This window comes from Balaenoptera acutorostrata, chromosome 16 (genome assembly GCF_949987535.1).
Source record: "Balaenoptera acutorostrata chromosome 16, mBalAcu1.1, whole genome shotgun sequence".
Taxonomy (NCBI): Eukaryota; Metazoa; Chordata; class Mammalia; order Artiodactyla; family Balaenopteridae; genus Balaenoptera; species Balaenoptera acutorostrata.
The window spans coordinates 61710931-61726159 of NC_080079.1; the positions used below are offsets into that span (position 1 = coordinate 61710931).

A 15229-nucleotide genomic window follows, 5' to 3' on the forward strand; every position below is an offset into this window, starting at 1 on the left:
TATATCCTGTGGCCTTGTTATTACTTCTAGGAGTGTTTTTGTAGATTCCTTGGGATTTACTATGTAGACATCATGTCATTTGCAAATAGAGTTTTATTTCTCCCTTTCCAATCTGTATGCCTTTTATTTCTCTTTCTTGCCTATTACAGTGCCTAGAACTTCTAATATTATGTTGATTAAGAGTAGTGAGAGCAGACATCCTTGCTTTGTTCCCAACCTTAGGGGGAAAGTATTTAGTATTTCACCTTTAAGTGTGATGTTAGCTGTAGGTTTTTGTTTTTGTTTTTGTTTTTGGCTGTGCTGGGTCTTTTGTTGTGGTGCATGGGTTCTTCTTTGTTGCAGTGCGCGGGCTTCTCTAGTTGTGGCACGCAGGCTCCAGAGTGTGCGGGCTCAGTAGTTGTGGCTTGTGGGCTTAGTTGCCCTGCGGCATGTGGGCTGTTAGTTCCCCAACCAGGGATTAAACCTGCGTCCCCTGCATTGGAAGGTGGATTCTTAACCACTGGACCACCAGGGAAGGCCCCTGTAGGTTTTTGGGTAGATGCTTTTTTTTAACATTTATTTATTTATTTATTTATTTATGGCTGTGTTGGGTGTTCGTTTCTGTGCGAGGACTTTCTCTAGTTGCGGCAAGTGGGGGCCACTCTTCATCGCGGTGCGCGGGCCGCTCACTATCGCGTCCTCTCCCGTTGCGGAGCACAGGCTCCAGACGCGCAGAATCAGTGATTGTGGCTCACGGGCCTAGTTGCTCCGCAGCATGTGGGATCTTCCCAGACCAGGACTCGAATCCGTGTCCCCTGCAGTGGCAGGCAGATTCTAAACCACTGCGCCACCAGGGAAGCCCTGTAGATGCTTTTTTATCAAGTTGTAAGCACATATTTTAAAAATTTCAGGTGAAATCATATTTCTTCTGCAGTGCTTCTCCAGATTCCCCCAAGCTAATATTTACCCTCCATGTTTCAACAGCATTCTGCTTATATTACTGTTACTGAACTCTTACTTAATTGTTTCCTGGTTGATTTGTGTTCATCCATCCCTCCCTCAGACACATACACCCTCTAGGCTATGAGGGCAGATGCTGTTTTATTAATTTTCATATCACTAGTTTAGAACAGTGTGCCTGGCACCATTGAATTGTTTGATTGAGTGAGGGAGTGAATGAATGAGTAATTGAACAAGAGAATAAAAAACTCTCTCTCACAGGGCTTAAGATAGTTTTTAGTGATAAGGGTATGAACTTTGGAGCCAGACAGAATTCAAATCTCAGCCCTTCAATTTAATACTACTGTGCAAAGTTGGTCAAATTACTAAATATTTCTGAACCTTAGCTCTCTTATCTGTGAAATTAGTATAATAATAACCTACTTGAACAAATTAAGTGAAATAATAGATGTTAATTCTCAGAGCAGTAGCTATCATGTTGTAGGCACTCAAATTTTAGTTTTCTTTCTTTTTTTTCTTCATTGAACTGTTTTAAGTATTTAATGATAGTGATTGTAAAATCACTTTGTGAACCGCAAAAAGTTATTTCAAATATTGTTCATGTTTGTGTTAAAAACAGTCAAACTAATTTTGATTATGTTGGTTTAAGGGGAAAAAATAGGGACATGAGAAAATGGAGAAAGTTTGAATAACTTCTGTTGAGCAATACCATGTGCCAGCCACTATGCTCAACACTTTACATATAGTAATCCATTTAATCTTTACAATAACCCTATGAAGCACATACTTCCTCTGAAGGATGATTTCTTAGTTTTTTAATTGTAGTTTCCTTACCTCCACCCTTTCTAAATAAGCCTCAGGAATGGGGCTAATACACTTTAATGCAGATTTCAAACTTTGTATAGAATATGAAGAAGAATAATTATTTTATTTCTAAGCTCTCATCTTAGTATTTGGGGACTGTGTACTTTAGGTTAAGTCTTTGTTTTTTTCAGCAAACCTTAGTGGTGATATTTATAGGCATACATTGGAGATATTGCAGGTTTGGTTCCAGACCACCACAATAAAGAGAATACTGCAATAAAGTGACTCACCTGAGTTTTTATATCCCACTGCATATAAAATTTATATTTATACTATAGTCTACTAAGTGTGCAATAGCATTATGTCTAAAAATGTACTTTTTTTTTTTTTTTTTTTTTTTTTGCCACGCTGCGAGGGCTGCAGGATCTTAGTTCCCTGACCAGGGATTGATCCCCAGGGCCACAGCAGTGAAAGCGCCGAGTCCTAACCACTGGACCGTGAGGGAACTCCCAAAAATGTACATATCTTAATTAAAAAATACTTTATTGCTAGAAAATGGTAAACATCATCTGAGCCTTCAATGAGTTGTAATCTTTTTGCTGGTAGAGAGTCTTACCTCAGTGTTTATGGCTGCTGACTGATCAGGGTGACAGTTGCTGAAGCTTAGGGTGGTGGTGATGGTTTCTTAAAATAAGACAACAGTGAAGTTTGCCACATCAATTGACTCTTCCTTTTACGAATGACTTCTCTGTACTATGCAATGCTGTTTGATAGCATTTTACCGACAGTAGAATTTCTTTCAAAATTGTCGTCAATCCTCTCAAACCCTGCCACTGCTTTATCAACTAAGTTTATGCAATATTCTAAATCCTTTGTTGTCATTTCAACAATCTTCACAGCATGTTCACCAGGAGTAGATTCCACCTCAAGAAACCATTTTCTTTGCTCCTCCATAAGGAGTAACTCCATATCTGTTCAAGTTTTATCACGAACCCGTCAAAGTCATCTATGAAGGTTGGGAACAAACCTCTTCCAAACTCCTGCTAATGTTGAAATTTGACCTCTTCCCATGAAGCACAAATATTCTTTTTTTTTTTTTTTGCCGCACCACGTGGCTTGTGGGGTTTTCATTCTCCAACTAGGGATCGAACCCGGGCCCTTGGCAGTGAGAGCATGGAGTCCTAACCACTGGACCGCCAGGGATTTACCCACAAATATTCTTAACGGCATCTAGAATGATGAGTCCTTTCCATATCTATTGCATCTATAGCCTTACAAAATGTATTTCTTAAATAATAATGAAGCTGCACACCCAGATAGGGACTTGAACCCACTGTCTTTTAATTGGGATCACACACTTGGTCTCAGGACTTAATGAAGCTCAGGTTCTTTATGTCTCATCACAGAAGGAATTCCGTGAGAGGCAAAGTGATAGATAAGAAGTGGATTTATTTAGAGATACACATTCCATAGACAGAATGTGGTCCATCTCAAAAGGCGAGAATGGTCTTGAGAGAAATACACTCCACAGACAGAGTGTGGGCCATCTCAGAAGGCAAGAGGCCCTAAAATATGGGGTGGTTAGTTTTTATGGGCTGAATAATTTCGTAGGCTAACGAGTGGGAGGATTATTCCAACTATTTTGGGGAAGGGGTGGAGAGTTCCAGGAACTGGGCCACTGCCCACTTTTTGACCTTTTATGGTTAGCCTCCAAACTGTCATGGCACCAATGACACTGTAGGTGTGGCACTTAGATGCTAATCTATTATAGTGAGCATATAATGAGGCTCAAGGTGCACTGGAAGTCTGCTATCTTCTGCTGTCTTGGACCTAGTTGATTCTAACCAGTTTATGTCATATCCTCAAGGGCTATGTCCTTTTTTTTTCCTTTTGGCTGCGCCCCACGGCATGTGAGATATAGTGCCCTGACCAGGGATCGAACCCACGCCCCCTGCATTGGAAGCGTGGAGTCTTGACCACTGGACTGCCAGGGCAGTCCCTATGTCATTCTTTTAGAGGTTGTTCCCTGCCCGCTTCCCTTCTATTTCAATAAGACCTGAAAGTCAGAATTACTCCTTGATCCATGAGCTGCAGAATGGATGCTGTGTTAGCAAGCATGAAAACAACATTAATCTGGTTGTACATCTCCATCAGAACTCTTGGGTGACCAGGTACATTGTCAGTGAACAGCAATATTTTGAGAGGAATCTTTTTTTCTTATCTCAACAGTGGACTTAAAATATTCAGTAAACCATGTTGTAAACAGATGTGCTGTCATCCAGGCTTCGTTGTTCCGTTTACAGAGCACAGGCAGAGTAGACTTAGCATAATTCTTCTTCTTTTTTTTTTTTAATATTTATTTATTAATTTGGCTGCACCGGGTCTTAGTTGCAACACGCGGGATCTTTGTTGCAGCACGCAGGCTCTTTAGTTGTGGCGTGTGGGATCCAGTTCCCCGACCAGGGATCAAACCCGGGCCCCGTGCATTGGGAGCACGGAGTCTTGACCACTGGACCACCAGGGAAGTCCTGACTTAGCATAATTCTTAAGGGTTCTAGGATTTTCAAAATGGTAAATGAGCATTGGTTTTAACCTAAACTTGAAACTGTGCACCTCAGATTGGGACTTGAACCCACGTGCTGGGACTTGAACCCAGCCTAAACCCAGATTGGGACTTGAACCCATGCGTCCGGGACTTGAACCTGGCCAAAACACTGATTGGGATTTGAACCCACGGTCCTTTAATTAGAATCACTCACCTGGTGTCTGGACTTACTGAGGCTCAGGTTCTTTGTGTCTCAGTGCAGAAGGAATTCAGTGAGAGGCAAAGTAATAGGCAAGAAGTAGATTTATTAATATAGGATGCTTGTGAGAGATGCAAGCGGTCAGGCAAGGAGGCTCTGCCCCAAGGATTAAGTGGGCTACAATTTTATAATAAAAGGAAAGTAGGGGAGGGGAAAAGACAGCCTTTTTCGAGTAGACCTCAGGCTTACATCACTAGCTCCTCCTTCCTATTGGACAGGACAGTGTCTGACCCTATGAGGTCAAACTGGGACTGTCATAGCGCTTATTCAAATCAGTAGAAGGGTGGTAACATTTTTCTTTCACCTAATGACCTGGGTCACATCTCCTGGTTTTATTTATCGCTTTATAGTTAAGCAAGGCTGCTGTGTTCCACAACATTCCGATAGCTTTCTTGAGCAATCATTAACTTACAGTGGTCTCCCAAAGTTTCCTAGGTTTCCCTCTCTATCTATAATCCCATACTGGGACTTCTACAACTACCTGTATAACTATCCTATCCTATCCCTATCAAAGTCACCGGCTGCATTGAAACCGAGCAGGACCTTGTGGGGCCTTCCTGGGTACAAAAGCCCCTCTGTGTCCCCTGTTTCTTGTTTGTAGAGAAATGTTTTAGTCTCCTAGGCCTTCCCTGAGTTCCACAGAGCAGACTCAAGCAGTTAGTAATTAGAGAAGTGAGGGAATGCAGAAACAAAGGAAAAGCAGTCAAGCAAGAAAAGTAATGATAGCTTAAACAATAGTTCAGCTGTAAAACAGAATCACGGGCTTTGCTGGTGGCGCAGTGGTTAAGAATCTGCCTGCCAATGCAGGGGACACGAGTTCGAGCCCTGGTCCAGGAAGATCCTACATGCCGCGGAGCAACTAAGCCCGTGTGCCACAGCTATGGAGCCAGTGCTCTAGAGCCCGCGAGCCACAACTACTGAAGCCCGCATGCTTAGAGTCCGTGCTCCACAACAAGAGAAGCCACTACAATGAGAAGCCCTCGCACCTCAGCGAAGAGTAGACCCTGCTCGCCACAACTAGAGAAAGCCCATGCAGCAACAAAGACCCAACTTAGCCATAAATAAATAAATAAATAAATAAATAAATAAAAACAGAATCACAGGACTCCTAGTTCCTCCTCAAGAGATATACATAACAATCTGATGCATATCTTTGAGTTGTTCTGCAGAAAATAAAACCCCCACCCAGGTGGAGGTGACTGCATGCTGACCACAAGCGCTAGACCCCAGACTGGTTAGACCCAGAAAGTTGATGATTAAATTTTCCAAAATGTCATCCTGTTTTCTCATTTTCAACGAACCAGAAGAAGGTCCATGAGCTGATCTTGCACCCTGCAACCTTCACCCCTAATGTTGCCTTTAAAAACCAGTTCAGGTCTTTTGAGCATGAGTTACCTGTTTGCCTTGCTTGGCACCCTGCAATAAATGCTGTACTTTCCTTCACCACAACTTAGTGTCAGTAGATTGACTTTGCTGCCTATTGGACAAGTGGACCTGAGTTCGGTTTGGTAATAGCATTAGCCCCTAACAAGAGAGTCAGCCTGTCCTTTGAAGCTTTGAAGCCAAACTTTGACTTCTCTCTAGCTATGAAAGTCCTAGAAGTCATTTTCTTCTAATAGAAGGCTGTTTTGTCTACATTGAAAATCTGTTGTTTAGTGTAGCCACCTTTATTAATTGTCCTAGCCACATCTTCTGGATAACTTGCTGCAACTTCTACATCAGCACTTGCTACTTCACCTTGCACTTTTATGTTATGGAAATGACTTCTTTCCTTAAACCTCATGAACCAACCTCTGCTAGCTTCAAACTTTTCTTCTGCAGCTTCCCTACTCCTCTTAGCCTTCACAGAATTGAGTAGAGTTTGGGCCTTGCTCTGGAGTAGGCTTTGGCTTAAGAGAATGTTGTGGCTGGTTTGATCTTCTACCCAGACCACTTAAACTTTCTCCATATCAGCAGTAAGGCTGTTTCACTTTCTTATCATTTGTGTGTTCACTGGAGTAGCACTTTTAATTTCTTTCAAGAACTTTTCCTTTGCATTCACCACTTGGCTAACTGTTTCATGCATAAGGCATAGCTTTTGGCTTATCTCAGCTCTTGACATGCCTTCCTCACTAAGCTTAATCATTTCTAGCTTCTGATTTAAAGTGAGAGACGTGACTCTTCCTTTCACTTGAACACTTAGAGGCCAGTGTAGGGTTATTAATTGGCCTAATTTCAATATTGTTGTGTCTCAGAGAATAGGGAAGCCCTTGAAGAGGGAAAGAGATGGGGGAACAGCTGGTTGGTGGAGTGGTAAGAACAAAGCAACATTTATCAAATTTGCCATGTTATATGGGCATGGTTTGTGGTGCCCCAAAATAATTGCAATAGTAACATCAAAGATCACTGATCACAGACCACCATAACAAATATAATAATAATGAAAAAGTGAAGCACAATAAAGTGAGGTGTGTTTGTACTTTCGACTTCCTTCTCTAGGTGTATGTTAGCTACCCCCAATATATTAGGTTCTTCAGTTTTATGAAACTGATCAGAGCAATAAATTCATTTATTGCCTATGGCACATCAGTTTTTTTCAACAAATATTACCAATAAGGCTTGAATTGATTTTTGTTTTTTTCTTTGGCTGCACAGCATGTGGGATCTTAGTTCCCCCACCAGGGATCAAGCCAGTGCCCCCTGTAGTGGAAGTGCGGAGTCCCAACCCTGGACCACCAGGGCAGTCCCAAGCTTGAATTGATTTTTGAAAGAAGAGAAAAGCAGCAGACTGTTTGAACTAGGATTTAAAATATTTCTCACTCAGTAATTTATATTTATCAGGTTTAGACCTATTTTGATTAGTTCTCTCTCTTTTTTTTTTAATTGTGGTAAAATACACAATGTAGAATTTACCACCTTAACCTTTTATAAGTCTACAGTTCAGTAGTATTAAACATATTCACATTGTTGTGCAACCAATCTCCAGAACTCTTCTCATCTTGCAAAACTGAAACTCAGCACCCATTAAACAACTCCCCATTCCTCCCTCCCCATAGTGCTTGGCAACCACAATTCTATTTTCTGTTTCTGAATTTGACTCTTCTAAGTACTTAATATAGATGGAATCATAGAGTATTTGTCCTTTTGTGCATGGCTTATTTCACTTAGCATAAGGTTCATATATGTTGTAGCATGTGTCAGAATTTCCTTCCTTTTTAAGGCTGAATAATATTCCATTGTATGTGTATATCACATTTTGCTTACTTGTTCACTTGCATTTCTTCCATCTTTTGGCTATTGTGGATAATGCTGCTATGAACCTGCGTTCAATTCTTTTTTTTCCCCCAGTCTTATTGAGATATAATTGACATACAGCACTGTATAAGTTTAAGTTGTACAGTGTAGTGATTTGATTTACATACATCATGAAGTTATTATCACAGTAAGTTTAGTGAACATCCATTATCATGTAGATACAAAATTAAAGAAATACAAAAAAATTTTTTTCCTTGTGATGAGAACTCTTAGGATTTACTCTCTTAACAACTTTCATATATAACATACAGCAGTGTTCATTATATTTATCATGTTGTACATTACATCCCTAGTACTTATTTATCTTATAGCTGGAAGTTTGTACCTTTTGATTGCCTTCATCCAATTCTCCCTCCTCCCCCTCCCCACCTTGGTAACCACAAATTTGATCTCTTTTTCTATGAGTCTGTTTGTTTGTTTTTGAAGTATAATTGACCTATAACACTATGTTAGTTCCTCTTACACAGCATAGCGATTCGATATTTCTATATATTTCAAAATGATCACCATGCTAAGTCTAGTTATGATATGTCACCAAAGATATTACATAGATATTGAATATATTCCCCAGACTGTACATTTCATACCCATACTCATTTATTTTGCAACTGGAAGTATGTACCTCTTAATTTCCTTCACCTATTTCTTTTCTCCCCCCAGCTGCCATTCCCTCTGGAAACCACTTATTTGTTCTCTGTATCTATAATTCTGTTTTGTTTTGTTTACTCATTTGTTTTGTTTTTTAGATCCCACATATAAGTGAAATCATTCTTCTTTTGATCTTTTGCATCGTAATTTGATGACTACTGTTCTGTTTGGATTCCTTTCTCCTTTTTTGTGTGTGGTTTTATTATAGATTTTTGGCTTGTGGTTACCATGGGGTTTATTTATTTTTTTATATCTTTTTTTTTTAATTTTTTAATTTATTATTTATTTATTATTATTATTTTTTTATTTTTGGCTGTGTTGGGTCTTCGTTTCTTTGCGAGGGCTTTCTCCAGCTGCGGCGAGTGGGGGCCACTCTTCATCGCGGTGCGCGGGCCTCTCACTATCGCGGCCTCTCTTGTTGCGGAGCAGAGGCTTCAGACGCTCAAGCTCAGTAGTTGTGGCTCACGGGCCCAGTTGCTCCGTGGCATGTGGGATCTTCCCAGACCAGGGCTCGAACCCGTGTCCCCTGCATTGGCAGGCAGATTCTCAACCACTGTGCCACCAGGGAAGCCCTATTTTTTTTTTTTTAATATCTTTTTTAAAAAAATAAATTTATTTATTTATTTTATTTTTCTGCGTTGGGTCTTTGTTGCTGCGTGTGGGCTTTCTCTAGTTGCAGCAAGTGGAGGCTACTCTTCGTTGTGGTGCGCAGGCTTTTCACTGCGGTGGCTTCTCTCGTTGTGGAGCACAGGCTTTGGTCGCGTGGGCTTCAGTAGTTATGGCACGTGGGCTCAGTTGTCGTGGCTTGTGGGTTCTAGAGCGCAGGCTCAGTAGTTGTGGCACACGGGCTTGGTTGCTCCGCGGCATGTGGGATCCTCCCAGAGCAGGGCTCGAACCTGTGCCCCCTGCATTGGCAGGTGGATTCTTAACCACTGTGCCACCGGGGTAGTCCCTACCATGACGTTTATATATAGCTATATATCTATATGTATGTGATTATTTTAAGTTACTGATCTCTTAAATTCAGATGTATTTTAACAGCCCTGCATTTTTACTCGCCCCCACTCCTCACCCATGTTTGCTGGTTTTGACATCATATGCTACATCTGGGTGTATCCCTTAACTACTTATTGTGCATACAGATGATTTTAGTACTTTTGTTTTTTAACTCTTTTACTAGCTTTACATGTGGTTGGTTTACTACCTTTACCAATGAGATTTTTCTTTTTGTAGTTTTTATATTTCTAGTTGTGGACTTTTTTTTTTTTTTTTACTTAGAGAAGTCCGCTAAACATTTCTGTAAAGTTGGTTTGGTGGTGCTGAACTCTTTTAGCTAGCTTTTTCTTGTCTGTAAACTTTAGATTTCTCCATCAAATCTGAATGAAAGCCTTGCAAGGTAGAGTATTCTTGGTTGTAGGTTTTTCCTTTTCATCACTTTAAATATATTGTGCCACTCCCTCTAGCCTGCAGAGTTTCTGCTGAAAAGACAGCTGATAGCCTTATGGGAGTTTATCTGAAACTTGTTGCTTTTGCATTGCTGCTTTTAATAGTCTGTCTTTATCTTTAATTTTTGCCATTTTGATTACAATGTGTCTGCGTGTTGTCCTCTTTGGATTGATCCTCTTGAGACTCTCTGTGCTTCCTGGACCTGGATGTCTGTTTTCTTTTCCAGGTTAGGGAAGTTTTCAGGTATTTTATCTCGAAATATGTTCTCTGTCCTTTTCTTTCTCCTTTCCTTCTGGGACCCCTGCAATGTGAATGTTAGAATGCTTGATGTTGTCTGAGAGGTCTTTTAAGCTGTCCTCATTTCTTTTTTCTTTTTTCTTTTTTCTGTTCAGCTTCAGTGATTTTCACTACTCTGTCTTCCAGCTTGCTGATCCATCCCTCTGTATCATCTAATCTACTGTTGATTCCTTCTAGTGTATTTTTTATTTTATTTATTGTATTCTTCAACTCCATTTGGTTCTTCTTTATATTCTCTAACTCTTTGTTAAAAACTTCTAACTTCTGACTCTTCATCCAATCTTCTCCTGAGTTCTTTGAACATTTTTACGATCCTTACCTTGAACTCTTTATTGGGTAGATTGCTTATCTCCACTCACTTAGTTCTTCTGGAGATTTATCTTGTCCCTTCATTTGGTACATATTCTTCTGTCACCTCATTTTGCCTAATTTGCTGTTTTTATTTCTATATATTTGGTAGATTGGTTATGTTTCCTGATCTTGGAGAAGTGGCCTTTTGTAGGAGACATCCTATGCATCCCAGTAGTGCACTTCCCTCTGGTCACCAGAGCTATGTGCGTGGGTCCTTCTGTTGTGGTGGGTTGACTACTATGGGTGGTCTGGTAGGTGTGGCTGGCCCCCTCTCTGGTTGGTTGCCAGGCCCTGACTTGTGCAGAGGCTACTGGCTGCTGGTGTGTGGGGCCGGGTCATGAGGAGGCTGGCTCTGGGGCCCCAGGGGTCCTGGGGCTAGTGCTGGCACACTGATGGGCAGAGCCATGTTCCAGGGTGGGTGGTTGTGGGGCTGGGGGTCCTGGATCTAGTGTTGGCCTGCCTGTGGGTAGGGCTAGTTCCTGACAGAGCTGGCTGTGGGGTCTGGGGTGTCCCAAGCTGGTATTGGCCCACTGGTGAGTGGGGCTGGATCCTGGGGCAGCCAGCTGAGGGGTCCAAGGTGTCGCAGAGCTGTTGTCAGCCTGCTAGTGAGTAGGGCCAGGGCCCAGGGGCGTGGGGGTGGGCAGGTTCCTGATATGGTTGACTGTGGGGTCCTGGGTATCTTGAAGGTGGTGTCAGCCTACTGGTATTGGATTCCTCTGCTGGTGCCTGCCCACTGGTGGGAGAGGCTGGTCCTGAGGCTAGTGCTGGCCCATTGGTGGGTGAGGCTGTGTCCCAGTGTCTCTGGCCAGCCTACTGGTGGGTTGGTCTGTGTTCCTGCTTGGCTAGCTGCTGGACTGAGGTGTCCCAGTACTGGTGCTGATAGGCTGGTAGGTGGGGCTGGGTCTCGGCATTAATAAGCTGAAGGGTGGATTCCAAATTGGCGTTTGCCAGCACCAATGTCCACATGGTAGAATGAGCTCCCCAAAATGGCTGCTGCCAGTGTCTTTGTCCCCAGGATGAGCTCCAATTGTCTCCTGCCTCTCCAGGAGGCTCTCCAAGATCAGCAGGGGGTTCTGACCCAGGCTCTTTTCAAATTACTGCTTCTGCGCTGAGTCCTGGAGTGTGTGAGATTTTGTGTGTGCCCTTTGAAAGTGGAGTCTCTATTTCCCACAGCCCTCTGCCTCTCCTGAAAGTAAGCCCCACTGACCTTCAAAGCCAAATGTGGGGCTTGTTGTCCCAGTGCAAGACCCAGGCCTGGAGAGCTGGTTGTGGGCCTTGGACTCCTTGTTCCTTGAGAAGAACCTATTCAATTGTAGTTGTCCTCCCACCTGTGGTTTGCCTACCTGGGGATATGGGTTTTTACTATACCATGTCACCACCCCTCGTACCCATCTTTTTGTGGTTCCTTCTTTATTTCTTTAGTTGTAGAAGATCTTTTCTCCTGTTCTTCCAGTTTTTCTCATCAGTATTTCCTCTGTAAATAGTTGTTATTTTGGTGCACCCATGGGAGGAGGTGAGTTCAGGATCTTCCTACTTCACCATCTTGGCCAGTCCTCTCAGTTCTTTTGGATATATACCCATAAGTGGAATTGCTGGATCGTATGATAATTCTGTCTTTAATTTTTTTGAGGAATTGCCTTACCATTTTCTATAGTGGCTGCACCATTTTACATTCCCAGTAGGAGTTCCAGTTTCTTCACATCCTCATTCACAACTGTTATTTTCTGTTTTTTTTTTTTGATAGTATCCATCCTAATGGGTGTTTTCAATTTTCATTTTGGTTTTGATTTGCATTTCCCTAAAGACTTGTGATGTTGAGCATCTTTTCATTTGCTTATTGGCCATCTGTACATCTTCTTTAGAGAAATGTCTATTGTCCTTTGTGCACTTTTCAATCACTTGTTGTTAACTTGTAGGAGTTCTTTATATATTCTAGATATTAACTCCATATCAGATAAATGATTTGCAAATATTTTCTCCCATTCTGTGGGTTGTCTTTTCACTCTGTTGACTGTGTCTTTTGGTGCTCCGAAGTTCTCTGTTTAAAAATTTTTATTATTTATTATTTAAGACATTTAAGAAGAATAATACAATAAGGATCCTTGTGTCTACTATCCAGCAAATTAAATATTACTAAATAAGTTGAAGGCTCCTGGTTTTCCCCTTCTTGATCACAAGTCCCTTGCCATCTCTCAAAGGTAACCGCTAATGAATTTGATGTTACTCCGACTAGTTTATATTCCTACCTCAGCCTGTTAGTGTATTAGAAGCTTACCATGACAGAGGTAAAAATACTGCAAAGGTCCTGAGGAAGGTTGAGATGGGAAGGGTTATTTCTTAGATTTTTTTTTTTTTTAAGTTGAAAGCCCAGTTCGGCACCGTCAGACAGTTTTATATAATAGGTGCACAGAAATATTTGTTGAATGACTATTTGGTACCCAGGTACTTTTTTTTTTAAATTTTATTTTATTATTTGCTTTTGGCTGCGTTGGGTCTTCGTTGCTGTGCACGGGCTTTCTCTAGTTGCGGTGAGCAGGGGCTACTCTTTGTTGCAGTTCGCGGGCTTCTCACTGTGGTGGCTTCTCTTGTTGCGGAGTACAGGCTCAGTAGTTGTGGCGCACGGGCTCAATTGCTCCACGGCATGTGGGATCTTCCTGGACCAGGGCTTGAACCCATGTCCCCTGCATTGGCAGGCGGATTCTTAACCACTGCGCCACCAGGGAAGCCCAGTACCCAGGTACTTTTGATTGAAGATAATTAAAGTACCAATATTACATCATTTTGAAGTGAATTCTATGTATCTTTTGAGTTAGTATTATTATGTGTTTTACCAATAAATAGACAGCTATGGCAGAGTAAATGTTTTCTTAGAAGTAGTGAAACTGAGGGGCAAACTTGGGTTTGGAGCATTTAGCTGTAAATGCATATAGTGCATTTAGCTGCCTCTGTTAATTGAGACTTGTAGACAAGACAAGCAGAATAAGAGAATGGAGAAGCATTACATTCCTGGTTTAAGAAAATGAGTTGTAAGTTCTGAAAAAAGGGGTGATTCTGGTCAGGTCTGACTCTGGGCAAGGACCTGTTGAAACAAATAGTGTGATGTTCACAGGGTAGAAGTGAAGAACCTGACCTCCATTATAAGCTGAAAATGAAATCCTTCTCTAGTGAGGCCATACTGGGAGCAGCAGCAGCTGCTACTGCTATACTGCCGCGTGAATTTGGTGGCTATGTGAGGTGGCCAGAGCAGGAAATGATTCTGTGGCAGTAGGCATGTATAGAGAAGGACTTGTTCTGGCTCTGGCCAAGTGGTTACACAGGTTGTGGGTGTCACTTTAAACATACAAAGACCTGCTGGCTGGAGGAGGAGCAACTTCCTGAGGATCAGGTGCACATCTGAAGGGATGAGCTCATCCTTCTAACCAGACCTGCTCTAGATGCTGAGTGAATGTTTTCCTAATTGCAAGTCCTGCAGCTGGGAGAAGCAGGAAATGGTTGAAGCTTCAGGCACTTTGTGAGTAGCAAAAAAACAGAAGCAATTTTGGGACTCTTTTGAAATGTGTGGTTGTGAATATCAAGTTGAAGGTGACACATGTGCACATTCATTTTTTCTCTAAGTTGAGGTTTGCAGTAAAGTGTGTCGATGGTTGAGGAAAGCTTTGGTGGTTTTAACTTTATTCTAGTGATTCGTTTTGAGGTGACTTAATAGTTTATTCCTATACTGTCTTTTTTGATTTTGCTTCTTTGGGCAACAAAAATCCTGGGAGTTCCTTTTTAATTTCCAAGGATCTCTATGGCTTTTTTAAAGCTTTAGTTAATGGGACTTACCCGCTTTTTAAGTCCCCTGTGCTGGCTTTCAGAGCCCTATGCATGATTATATTTTGTTTTTTGTTTTAATTTACCTAAACTATTCACTTTAAGTAAGCTTCTTTAAAATTAAGTTGGCTTAAAAAAGAAATATCAATTATTAATTATTTTTTAGTAAACATTTTTCTTTTGAGATACTTCTCAAAATTCACACAGAATTAGAGATCTGATATACTCTTTACCCAGTTTCATCCAGTGGTAATATCTTGCAAAACTGTAGTGCAAAATCACAACCAGCATATTGACATTGATACAGTGAGGGTACAGAATATTTTCATCACCACAGGATACATCATATTACCCTTTTACAGCTATACCCACTTCCTTTGCACCTACCCGCTCCTTAACCCCTGTCAACCACTAACTGAAAAATCAGTTTTTAAGCAAGAAGCTTTGTGTGCTGTCTTAAGTAGTTTTGTGTTAGAGATCTACATGACCTTATGAAAAGAGCCCTAGGCTGCAATAGGAGATTTTGGTTCATTGTAGCTCTTTGACCTTGGGTAAATAATTTAAATTTCTCTGTTCTTCAGTTTCCCTATGTGTAAAATAGGATAATGGTATATTAGTTTCTATTTAACCTATTTATAGGATTTTTGAGAAATTCTAAAGTTCTTTAAAAAATAAGCACTCTATAGATTATTACTAGCAGCAAGGACAATAGTTTTAAAACTAGAAAGTATATAGCAAATTGTAAACTACAAACTAGCCCAGATGGCAAGAATGATCATTTTAAAGTGAATTTAAATTTTAAGGCTCAGTTGAATTTCAGAGTACTGAATTAA

General features: G+C 41.2%; 1 protein-coding gene across 6 annotated transcripts in view; it reads left to right on the forward strand.

Moving 5' to 3' along the window:
- USP54 (ubiquitin specific peptidase 54) overlaps positions 1-15229 on the forward strand; it is a 148722-nt gene that overhangs the window by 16318 nt on the left and 117175 nt on the right. The gene's annotated exons all lie outside the window — the stretch shown is intronic.